Raw genomic sequence first — 13,532 nt, forward strand, 5'->3', positions numbered from 1 at the left:
GTCCAGTCATCTTTAATTAATTGAGGATCTATCCAACTGTTTTCTTAGAGGGGTTGCACCATTTAACATTCTCACCAACAATGTGTGAGGGTTCCAATTTCTCCACGTCTTGCCAGAGCCATTTGCGTTTTACTCCCAGTTCTACCACTCACCAGTTGTAAAGCCTTGACAAGCAAGGCCTTAGCTTCTCTGGACCTCAGTTTCTTCATCTGTAAAACTATGAAAATCATGCTGCCTCCTTTACCAGGTTATTCTGAGGATTAACTTTAGCTCATATGTATACATTTCAGTTAATATGTATAGGGCAGTGTTTGACATGAATTAGTTGAACCATATGAAATTGTTGATTGACGGTTATCAATGAACAGAAAATGTAACTGCATGTAACTGGGTCTAGTAGCAAGTAGTTTATAACAATTTGTTTTAATTGGGTAAGGGCCAAATCAACATAGTTTACCTCCTGTCTAAAACAGTTAGGGTCCTCATTAAGGGGTTTCAAATCGGACAGTGATACATGACATATAGAAAAAAGACTGAGGGGCTCCCCTGCAGGTCCAGTGGTTTGGACTCTGCTTTCACTGCAGAGAGCAAGAGTTCCATCCCTGGTCAGGGGACTACAATCCCACATGACCCATGGTGTGACCAAAAAGGAAAAAGAAAATAGACTGAAAGTAGAAGGTAACTCTGCATTTGGTTTAAGCTGGTCTAGTAATCCAGGTGGAAAATCATAGTGGCATTGGAGGTTGGAACTAAAACTGAACCAATCCTATGGGGCCCCTGGGCTTGGAAGCCTGTCCTCCATTCTCTTGCTTGGAGGGAACAGAATCTGACCTCCGTGACCTTTTCTGACTTCCAAAGGGCAGTGTCCAACCATTGCTAAATAAAGGAGGAGCAGCTAAGAAACCGGACTTTCCAGGTGGTGCAGTGGTAAAGAACTCACCTGCCAATGCAGGAGGCACAACAGACAAGGGTTTGATCCCTGGGTTGGGAAAATCCCCTGGAGGACGAAATGGCAATCCACTCCAGGATTCTTGACTGGAAAATCCCAAGGACAGACGAGCCTGGTGGGCTACAGTCTATGGGGTTACAAAGAGTTGGACATGACTGAGTGAGTGAGCATGCACACACAAGAAATCACCTGAGGCCAGAAACCAGAGAAGCTCATCAAGATTACCTGAGATCAGATTAGAGGAGTGCAGGCTCTGCACACACCCTGATCTTAGCAGCAACCCCACCCTTGAACTGTTACCATAAAACTCCCCATCAAATCCTCCCGGGTTGGGACACATAGTTTTTCAGGGCAGGAGCCAGCTGTGTCCCCATTTGCTTGGCAAAGCAATAAAGCTATTCTTTTCTGCTTTACCCAAAACTCCTCTGCTAGGTCTGTCTGTATTTAAATATTGCAGACAGATTACCTACTATCCTGATTGCGCTATTTATCATTTCCTCATATACCTGTATACTTTTACAACATTAGTATCCCTTCTTAGCCACCTGATGCGAAGAGCCAACTCATTAGAAAAGACCCTGATGCTGGGAAAGATTGAGGGCAGGAGGAGAAGGGGGTAACAGAGGATGAGACAGTTGGACAGCACCACTGACTCAATGGGGACATGAGTTTGAGCAAACTCTGGGAGATGGCGAAGGACAGGGAAGTCTAGTGTCTGTGCTGCAGTCCATGGGGTAGCGAAGAGACAGACACGACTGAGTGACTGAACAACAGCAACCATATGTCTTCATATGTGTATCTGTATATTTTCTTGAATATTTTAATACCTCATAGAGATGAAATCACATCCTATGTGTCGTTTCTGCCTGCCATGGCTCCTCACCCCTACCTCACTTAATCTCTTATTAGTGTGAAGTGTTCATGCTGAAAGGTGTTGTCCTGGTCCATTTACTTTCCATGTAGTGGAATCTTTTCATTGCATGCATAGTCAAGAATGACAAAAAAAAAAAAAGAGAATGACACAGTTATCTATTCAAAGGGCAAATCCAATCATGTCAATCTCCTGCTCAAGATGACGCAGCAGTTTTCTACTGCTTGAAGCTGAGGACTAACAATCAAGGTCTGGCTTGATTTCAGGTTCCTTCACTGCCAAAGCCTGTCCTAAGCTTCTGGCTTCTTCCCCTCCTGTTAATTAACTCCTACTCAACTCTTCAGATCTCAGCTCGGATTTACTTCCGTGAGAAAGTCTTCCCCACCATCTCGACCACACCTGTCAGATCACCTCTTACATGCTTTCATAACAATCTTTCCAGAGCCAATAGCTACATGATTAAATTACCAGTCATACCTCCCTACCAAAACTAAAAGTCTGCAGAGGCCATATGTATTTTTGCTCATAATTACATCTCTAAACAGCCATACTGAGTCCCTGGTACTTAGTAGGTGTCCAATAAACTTGGCTAGATGAATGGGAAAAGAAGTATTGGAAATTTTTTCCTGCCTAGTACATATATTTTTCTAATTAATTTTCCTGAATTTAAACTTGGGCTTCCCTAGTGGCTCAGATATTAAAGAATCTGCCTGCAATGCAGGTGACCTGGGTCAGGAAGATCCCCTGGAGAAGGAAATGGCTACCCATTCCAGTATTCTTGTGTTTAGAATTCCATGGACAGAGGAGCCTGGAGTGCTACAGTCCATAGGATCACAAAGAGTTGGATACAACTTGTTAAATACTGTTAAACCCATAGACAATGGACTGATCCAGTAAGTCTTTATTCAGCAATTCTTGCATCAGGAATCATCCAATCTAGCAGATAGAAAGAAGCTCCAAAGAACTGTGCAACGTGAGTGATCTTACAGACTAAAGCTAAAAGAATCAAGGAATTATACAAGCATCCTCTAATTGGTTAAAGCAGCAGCACTGCCTTCCTTACATGGGGTAAAGAAGATCTCTTGGGTGATATAACTTGTGCTGAGCAGGCAAGTGCTGCAGAAAAGGAGAGCTTCCTTTTCTGGGAGAGCTGAGCAGAGATACCTAGGTAAGGTTTAGTTTGCTGATGTGGGGTTCAGCATGAGCAATGCCATCTTAGGCCTGTTTTAGATATTATGCCACTACTTATTCCAGGATTTAATCTCAAACCCTGACTGGGTGGCTGGGACTGGATATAGCCTACCTCTGTAAACAACTAGAAAACTGGACCTGTGTGCAAGCTAAGGCGTGTCTTACTCTGTGACATCCTATGGACTGTAGCCCACCAGGCTCCTCTGCCTATGGAGTGGGTTGCCATTTCCTCCTCCAGGGAATCTTCCTGACCCAGGGATGGAACCTGAGTCTCTTATGTCTTCTGCATTGGCAGGCAGGTTCTTTACCACCAGCACTACCTGGGAAGCAAATTAGTGTTTTTGTAACAGGAAGGAAGGGGACAGGGCACAAACTTTAAAAGAATGACATGCCTGGAGGACATGACATAAACTGATTAGAACTAAATAATCCAAATAGTCCGAGTTGCTCTTGAACTTGAGCCTCAGTGCCTTAATAAATGCTCACTGTAACACATGAGCAAGCTAAGTGACATACCCACCAGCACCATGACAGTTCCAAGATGGACCATTAAAGATCAAAAGGTGGGCAGTGGCCCAGTTCCTGGAAATCCCATCCTTTAACTGAACTAGAACAATCCTCCCACTCATTAGTGTATGAAATTGTCCACTCCTGTAAAAACTAAAAACAGCATCCTTATGGCAGAAAGCAGAACTAAAGAGCCTCTTGATGAAAGTGAAAGAGGAGAGTGAAAAAGCTGGCTTAAAACCCAACATGCAGAAAACTAAGATCATGGCATCCAGTCCCATAACTTCATGGCAAATAGATGGAGAAACAATGGAAACAGTGACAGACTTTATTTTCTTGGGCTCCAAAATCACTGCAGATGGTGACTGCTGCCATGAAATTAAAAGATACTTGCTCCTTGGAAGAAAAGCTATGACAAACCTAGACAGCATATTAAAAAGCAGATATTACTTTGCCAACAAAGGCCCGTCTAGTCAAAACTATGGTTTTTCCAGTAGTCATGTATGGATGTGAGCGTTGGACCATAAAGAAAGCTGAGCGCCAAAGAACTGATGCTTTTGAACTGTGGTGTTGGAGAAGATACTTGAGAGTCCCTTGGACTGCAAGGAGATCCAACCAGTCCATCCTAAAGGAATCAGTCCTGAATATTCATTGGAAGGACTGATGCTGAAGCTGAATCTCCAATACTTTGGCCACCTGATGTAAGGAACTGACTCACTGGAGCAGACCCTGATGCTGGGGAAGATTGAGGGCAGGAGAAGAAGGGAACAAAAGAGGATGAGATGGTTGGATGGCATCACTGACTCAATGGACATGAGTTTGAGCAAACTCCAGGAGTTGGTGATGGACAGGAAAGCCTGGAGTGCTGCAGTTAGTGGGGTCACAAAGAGTCAGACACGACTGAGCAACTGAACTGTAAAAACTGACAACCCCATATTCTGGGGCTGCTCTTGCCTTCCGAGATGGCCCACACTCTGTCTTGTCTGGAATTAAGATTTTGGGAGGAATATCAACAACCTCAGATATGTAGATGACACCACCCTAACGGCAGAAAGTGAAGAAGAACTGAATAGTCTCTTGATGAAGGTGAAAGAGGAGAGTGAAGAAGCTGGCTTAAAACTCAACACTCAAAAAATGAAGATCATGGAATCTGGTCCCATCAGTTCACGGCAAATAGATATCACTTTGCCAACAAAGGCCCGTCTAGTCAAAGCTATGGTTTTTCCAGTAGTCATGTATGGATCTGAGAGTTGGACTATAAAGAAAGCTGAGCATCAAGAATTGATGCTTTTGAACTGCGGTGCTGGAGAAGACTCTTGAGAGTCCCTTGGACCGCAAGGAGATAAAATAGGATAGTTATACAAGCAGTTGTAGAAGTCCCAATAGGTTGACTATAGATTGAGAAGGAAACCTAAAAAACTTTGGGAGGCCATTATTAAGCCAATGATAGCTCAAGAAAGCTATTGGAACATTATTCAATGAATCAGGCTTGCTTAATTATAAAACCATAAACAGAACCACAAGATATCCCACCCCCCTGCCCTGAATAGATGGAAGAAAGGTCACCACCCTTGTACTAATAAGATAATCGCAGTTTGACCTCATAGGGTCAGACAATTTCCTGCCTAATATGAAGGAGGAGCTAATGACGTATATCTGCATCTACATCTACCTGAAGAAGGCATCTTTTCTCATCCCCTTTTTTCCATTATTAATTGTAGCCCACTCAATCGTCTGGGCAGAGCTTCCTCGCCTGCCCGATTGCATTTCTTATAAGCGTCCTATACTAATAAATCTACTTCTTGCCTATCACTTTGCCTCTCAAAGAGGATGCAATGATTGGATGGTATAACCAATTCAATGGATGTGAGTTTGAGCAAACTCTTGGAGATTGTGAAGGACAGGGAAGCCTGGTGTCCTGTAGTCTATTGGGTCACAAAGAATGGGACATGAGTGACAACAACAAGCGAACAAAAAAATCCAGAAACAAAGGACTGTTATCAGCAAGAGAGGTAACAATAGCAAAGGTAATAAATCAGCTGTAAAGATTTCTGGTTGTATAGCAATGGTAAAGACTAGCTTAAAGCACTGTTTTGAGCTGGTTTTTAGATTTAAATTTCTTCTCAGGCCCTTTGGCTCAGATGGTAAGCAATCTCCCTGCAATGCAGGAAACTTGGGTTATATCCTTGGGTAAGGAAGAACCCCTGGAGAAGGGAATGGTTACCCAGCCCATTATTTTTGTAGTCCAATATTCTTGCCTGAAGAAGCCCATGGACAGAAGAGCCTGGTAGGTTACAGTCCATGGGGTCATGGACATGACTGAGTTGGACACACTGAGCGACTATCACCAACTTTCAGGCCCTTTAACCACCAGATCAACTAGAATCCAAGGGACCAAGATGTTGACTTTTCTGACTCTCAGTGACTTCAATCAACTAAAGTTTGGACTGGACTGCCCAATGAGTTCAGTCATGTCCGACTCTTCATCACCCCATGTACTGTAGCCCTCCAGGATCCTCTGTCCATGGGATTTTCCAGGCAAAACTATTGGTGTGGGTTGCCATTTCCTACTCCAGGGGATCTTCCCTATCCAGGAATCCAGCCAGAGTCCCTAGTGTCTTCCTCATTGTAGGAGGATTCTTGACCTGCTGAGTCACGGGGGAAGGCCAAATCCCACTATGAATATGCATGAACCCTTAGCTTAAAACTTCCCCAATTTTGCTGTCCAGGGAGACACTGCTTTGAGAAGGATCCTTGGTATTCTCCCTGCTTGCTGCAAGTAATAATAAATCCTTCCTTCTCCCAATTCTGTCCTTTGGCTCAACGTCCACCAAGAGGCAAACCCAGTTTTCAGGTAAAAGACATAAAGACAAGACAAGACATTTCACCAGTGTTAAAGAGCAATACATTTCCTAATGACAAAAGAGTCAATTCATTGAGAAGACATGGCCATCCTAAATATGTGTGTACCTAATATCAAAATTTCAAAATATGCTAAGTGAAATCTGACAGAACCAAAGAAACTAGATGGACTCAAAAGGAGAGACAGACAAATTCACAGTCACAATTTTACTTGGAGCTTTCAATACTGATCTCTCAGCAACTGACAGAACAAAAAGACTCAACAACATCTCTAAGGACACAAGGGACATGAAACAATATTATCTTTTCAAGTACACGTGAAACATTTATCAAGACAGATAATATTCTGAGCCATAAACTAAGTCTTAATAAATACAAAATGATTGAAAAACTGTAGAATGTTCCTTTCTACTACAGAATTAAATTGGAAATTAATTGCAAAAGTTATCTGGAAAGCTGCCCAGGTATATAGAAATTACACACATCCTCATAACTCACAGGTTACAGAAGTTGCAAAGGAAATTAGAAAATAATTTGAAATAAAATAAATCCATCAAACATAGTGAATAAAACGGGTAAACCTCCAGCTAGACTGATTAAGAAAAAAGAAAAGGGATATAGAAACTAATAATATCAGGAATAAAAGAGGGGACATCTCTGAAGGTATTAAAGGACTAATAAGGAGGTAGGTAGCATGAACAACTTTATGCCAATCAATAAAATGGGTGAATTCATTGAGGACATAAATTGCTAAAACTATTTCAAGAAACAATAAAAAAAATTGGAATAGTCTTATATCTAGTAATTAAATAAAATTTATATTTAAATATCTTTCTGTAAAGAAAAATCCATGTTATGTGGCTTCACTGGTGAATTCCATTAAACATTTAAGGAAGAAATAATACATAAACTCTTTCAGAAATTAGAGGAGGAAGCTCTTATATGTTACTTTATGAGGTCATAATCTGCCAACACCAAAACCACATGAAGTCATTACAAGAAAACGGCAGATTAATGTTGTTTCTGAAGGACAAACATAAAAATCCTTAACAAAGCATTAGCAAACTGAATCCCGAGATCAAAATGTAAAGGACCTAAACAGCCAAAACAATCTTAAAAATGAACAAAAATGAAAAACTTAAACCATTTCGTTTTAAGACACAGTAATCCAGGGGCATTCCAGGTGGCACTAGTGGTAAAGAACCCGACAGCCTATACAGGAGACATAAGAAGCTCAGGTTTGATCCCTTGGTTGGGAAGATCCCCTGGAGGAGGGCATGACAACCCACTCTTGTGTTCTTGCCTGGAGAATCCCATGGACACAGGAGCCTGGCAGGCTATAGTCCATGAGGCAAAGAGTCAGACAGGACTGAAGCAACTTAGCACGCACGAATGCATAGTAATTCAGACCATGTTGTACTGGGGAAATAACAGAGACATAGACCAACAGGACAGAACAGAGTCTAGAAACAGATGTGTGTGTATATACATATATATATGTACATATACATATATATGCATATATAATACATACAATTACATATATAATTCATAAATAATTGTATTATATATAAGTTGTAAAATAATGTATAACATGATACACATTATATAAACTATGCTTTATATATTTATTTTTTCAATTGATTTTTGACTGTGTGAAGGCAATTTAATGGGAAAAGTCTTTCCAACAAAAGGTGAACCACTGGATATTACCTGAAGAAAAGTGAACACTGATCCTTATAGATAAATATTAACTCAAAATGGATCATATACATAAAAGTAAAAGCTAATAATATGTAAGGTCTAGAAAATACATTGGAGAAAATCACCACAACCCTGGTACAAGAGAAATTTCTCAGACGAGATACAATCTAATCACCGATTACAGAAAATCGGTGTTGATAAATTATCAACATTGAAACCTTGTTCTTTGTTGACATTGTAAAGAAAACAGAGACAAACCATAAAATCTAATAAAATATTTGTAAAACATATATTTAATTTTATATCCAGAATATATGTATCTTAAAATTCAACAATAAGTAAACAACCCAATAATAACATGACAAAAAGTTAGAATAGATTCTTAACAAAAGAAGATATGTTTGGTCAATAGCACATGAAAACACACTCAATATTCATTAGGAAAAGCAATTTAAAAGTACAGTGAGAAAAAAACAAATAAAAGTACATTAAGGACTTCCCTCAGAGAAGGCAATGGCACCCCACTCCAGTACTCTTGCCTGGAAAATCCCATGGATGGAGGAGCCTGGTGGGCTGCAGTCCATGAGGTCGCTAAGAGTCGGACTCGACTGAGCAACTTCACTTTCATGCATTGGAGAAGGAAATGGCAACCCACTCCAGTGTTCTTGCCTGGAGAATCCCAGGGGCAGGAGAGCCTGGTGGGCTGACATCTATGGGGTCACGCAGAGTCGGACACGACTGAAGTGACTTAGCAGCAGCAGCAAGGACTTCCCTGGTGGTTCAGTAGATGGGAGTCTCCTGCTAACACCAGGGACACGCAGTCAGTCCCTGGTCCAGAGGATTCCACATGCCACAGAACAACTGAGCTCCTGAGCCATGATTACAGACCCCATAGTGCTGCAACTACTGAAGCTTGATTGTCCTAGAGCCTGTGATCTGCAACAGAAGCCACTACAATGAGAAACCCATGAGCAGCATCGGAAGACCCTGTGCATCCCAAAATAAATAAATAAAATATAAGCAAGTGCCTAAAAAAGTAGAGTGCAATACCACAATACCCTAAATAGAATCGAGGATTCCCTGATGGCTCAGAGGGGTAAAGAATCCACCTGCAATGCAGGAGATGTGGGTTCAGTTCCTGGGTTAGGAAGATCCTCTGGAGGAGGAAACGGTAACCCACTCTAGTATTCTTGCCTGGGAAATCCCATGGACAGAGGAGCCTAGTAGGCTAAAGTCTATGGGGTTGCAAAGAGTCGCATGCAACTGAGCATACATGCAAATATAGAATGGCTAAAATTGACTGATAATACCAGGTGTTAATAGGGATATGGAGCAACTGCAATCCTCAGAGTTGCTGGTAGTAAAGTGGTCTAACCACTATGGACAACTATTCAGCAGTTTCTTAAAAAGTTAGACTTATACCTAACCATATGACCTATCAACTCCACTTCTATGTATTTAGTCCAACAAAATGAAAATGTATGCCCAAACTTTTTTATATCAATATATACGAAGCTTTACTCATAACAGCAAAAAACTAGAAACAGCCCAAACATCCATCAACAGATGAATGGATACAGAAATTCAGTATATCCATTCAATGGAATATTATTACCCTTAATAAGGAATAAACTATTTAAATATATCTGCAACAACATGAATGAGTTTCAAAAACATTATGCCGGGCCAAAGAAGCCAAACCCCCAAAGCAAATACCGTACAAGTCTACTGATACAAAATTCTAGATACAGCAAACCAATCTACAGGGTTAAGAAGTACATCAGTGGTTGCTTGGGGTGGAGGCTGTCAGGGGTGGGTTGGGGGCATGATTTGCCAGGGCACAAAGGAACATTTTGGGATTTATGGTTTTCTTATTATACTTGAGTTTGAATCATTCTAGAAAATCTCATAGCTAAGGTTTGAAAGTCACTTAGGGGAAGTAGTCCTTGTTGGATGGATATGATCTATACCTTGATTGTTGTAAAGGTTATGGGGGGCATATATATTTGCAAAAAAAAAAAAAAAAAAATCACCTAACCATACATCTAAAATGGGTGCATTTTATTTTATGTAAATTACAACTTACTAACAGTTCATCTAAAAAATGAAACGGTTAAAAAAAATGCAATTTTCTTGGATACCCTCCAGACTTAGTGAATCAGAAAGCTGAGACGGTAGGGGGACTTTCCTGGTAGTCCAGTGGCTAAGACTCCGTGCTCCCAATGCAGGGCGCCAGGGTTCAAGCCCTGATGAGGGAACTGGATGCTACATGCTGAAACTAAAGATTCCTAAGCCAGAGCAAAGATCAAAGATCCTACGTGCCTCAATTAAGACTCAGCACAGGCAAACAGCTCAAACAGTAAAGAATCAGCCTGCAATGCAGGAGACCCAGGTTCAATCCCTGGGTCGGGAAGACCCTCTGGAGAAGGGAATGGCTACCCACTTGGCTATTCTTGCCTGGAGAATTTCATGGACGGAGGAGCCTGGCAGGCTACAGTCTATGGAGTTGCAAAGAGTAGGACATGACTGAGTGACTAACACAGGCAAATAAATACTTATAAATAGCCAGGATGGTCAAGAATTTATGTTAAAACAAAATCCCCAAATGATTCCGGAGAAGGCAATGGCACCCCACTCCAGTACCCTTGCTCTCAACACCTAAGTGCTCTTGACCATCATTAGTCTCTTAGCTTCTGATCCACTTTCTGGTGGTAGGTAGCTCCCTCTGCCCCAGGTTCTCATGTTTTTATACAATTATTGACTGTTGCTTCCTAGTTTTTACCTTCTTTTTTTTTAAACCTTGTCACCAGTCTTGTGGAATCTCAGCTCCCTAAACCAAGGATTGAACCCAGGCCATTTCAGTGAAACCCTGGAATCCTAACCACTAAACCACCAGGGAACTCCCTAGATTTTACCTTCTTTACTTTTTACTTCCTTTTTCTTTAATAAAAGGAGGTAAAGGGATCATAGCTTACATACTATACCCACACAGTATTATGTGCTGATTCCTTTATTTGGTTGATCCACCGGCATCTTTTGGGAATTGATGGCTAGACTTTGAAAGGAATCACAGGCCTCCCTTGAGTTTTCCAGAAGTGTTTTAAGATCAAAGCCTAAGTGCTTCTTCAGACCTGAGGACTTTTGAACAAGATAGGAGATTTACATGGTACTATTCCCAGATTGCTCAGCAGTAAAGAATCCACCTGCAATAGGCAACCCGGGTTCGATCCCTGGGTTGGGAAGATCCTCTGGAGAAGGAAATGGCAACCTACTCCAGTATTCTTGCCTGGAAAATCCCATGGACAGAGGAGCCTGGTGGGATACAGCCCATGGGGTCACAAAAGAGTTGGACACGACGTAGCGATAAACAGCAACAACACTTTTTTAAAACAGGGCTAGTTTTGATTTTAAAATGTGACTCTGCAAATCATCTATTACAATGTCTTCAATTACCTCTGAGCCATTCCACCAGCAATCAAACAAGCCAAGTCAAAGCTCTGAGGAGAACCTGCGAATTATATTGCTCTCCCTGAGATTTCCTTGGAGATGATCCGTTTACAGTATCAATTTCTACCAGACCAACTTACAAACAAATTTTCCTTGGTATCCTGACCCATGATATTTCTTTCTGGCATGCTGATCTGTCTTCTTTCAGAATCAGTTTTTCATGCTTTTGAGCTGGGTCTGTTTCTGAAATAATTATCACCTGGCTTCACCAACTGTGCTCAACTGGGGATGTGCTGGAGTTTGTCCTTTTGGAAATGTAAGTGAAACGTTAACAGACCACAAAGAGCTGTATTTTCTAAAATGGCTTATTCTCTTTACAGTCTTGGCCTTGAATCAATCTTGAAAGTTTTATGGCTAAGATCTGGAGGTCACGTGGGTTCAGAAGCCCTCATCAGGTTGATTTTAACCGACTGACTAGTTTATCTTCTATTTCAGGTCCAGTGTCAACCTTAAAAATGGAAATTTAGGGAGGGTTTCCCTGGTAGTCCAGTGTTTAAGGATCCACCTGCCACTCAGGGGACATGGGTTTGAGCCCTGGTCTTGGAAGGTTCCACGTGCTATGGAGCAACGAAGTCCACGAACCATAACTACTAAGCCAGAGCTCTACAGCCTGAGAGTGGGAATTACTGAACCCACGCACAGCAACTATTGAAGTCCATGTGCCCTAGAGCCCATGCTCCACAAGAGAAGCCACCAAAATGAAAGGCCTGGCACGACAACAAAGAGTAGCCCCCACTGGCCACTACTAGAGAAAGCCCAGGAACAGCAATGAAGGCCCAGCCAAAAATAAATTAAATAAACAAATATTAAAAAAAAAAAAAAGTGAATCTATTTTCTGTTCCTTATTCTAAAACTAAGGCATGAATGCTTGCCAAAAAAAAAAAAAAAATTCAGAGAATGTAGAAGTCTTTAAGGATCCAGAATTAACATATCATATATATCAGGTTTTTCTGCAAATGTACAGTACACACATGTATTTTTAACAACACAGAGTCCTATGAAACATACTATTTTATCAACTACCCTTTCCACTAAATATACAGTGAACTGCTTTCATAGATTAACTACACCAAAAGAAATGGCTGCTTACAATGCATATTCTCTATTTGAACAGTTCAAAGATGGACAGGTAAGTCGTGGGGTACTGCCCTTTGACTCACTCAACACCCATTTCAACTCCATTCTCACTGCCCTCCTTAATTCTAAAAGCTGGAAAAATAAGCACTTCCTTTTCCAGACACCCCTAAGGTCGGCTTCCCTGGTGGCTCAGACGGTAAAGAACCAGCCTGTGACGCAGGAGACACGGTTCGATCCCTGGGTCAGGAAGATTCCCTGGAGAAGAGAATGGACACCCACTCCAGTATGCTTGCTTGGAAAATCCCATGCACAGAGGAGCCCGGTTCGCTATATAGTCCATGGAGTCGCAAAGAGTCGCAGAGTCGGACACGGCTGAGCGATTAACACTTTCTGCCTCCCTCATAGGCTTCCTGCTCCCCACAGGTGGCCCCAGGCACAGCCATCAGGAAGCGGGAAGCCGGGCTCCCTCACAGCAACCCCAGGTCTCCAGCCAGCCCCTAGTTACTTCTCTGTTGGACTTCTTAGGGCATGAGATGAATAGACACCTTAATTTAAACCACTAAAAAAATAAACTGCAAAATGCCTCTGGGTACTCACTCGGTTATTTTTTCTAAGAAAAACTCGCAGAAGTAGATTAAAGATACGTCTTAAAATACTTTCGAAACATTTTATCAACGGACACTGCCACCAATCCTGAATTGTTACTGACCTGGGTCCTTGGGCTTTTCAGGCAATAGAAACTGACAAGAGGTGAGACGAGAATTTCAGACAAGTCTTTCTCGAGGCTCCCGCAGAACCACCGGAGATCGAAAACTAGAACCAGGTGCCGAGGAGAGCGGGCTGGTTCCTTAAATAAGGTGAGGG

At 41.7% G+C, this 13,532-nt stretch overlaps 1 protein-coding gene across 1 annotated transcript in view; it reads right to left on the bottom strand.

Moving 5' to 3' along the window:
- AEBP2 (AE binding protein 2) overlaps nucleotides 1-13,532 on the bottom strand; it is a 124,157-nt gene extending 110,625 nt beyond the window's left edge. The window contains exon 1 of the mRNA XM_086401875.1: nucleotides 13,378-13,532. The gene's annotated coding sequence lies outside the window, so the exon portion shown is untranslated. The remainder of the gene's footprint in view (nucleotides 1-13,377) is intronic.

This window comes from Bos grunniens, chromosome 5 (genome assembly GCF_055505025.1).
Source record: "Bos grunniens cultivar Pamir isolate PY7600 chromosome 5, Bosgru_T2T1.0, whole genome shotgun sequence".
In the NCBI taxonomy this organism is placed as follows: Eukaryota; Metazoa; Chordata; class Mammalia; order Artiodactyla; family Bovidae; genus Bos; species Bos grunniens.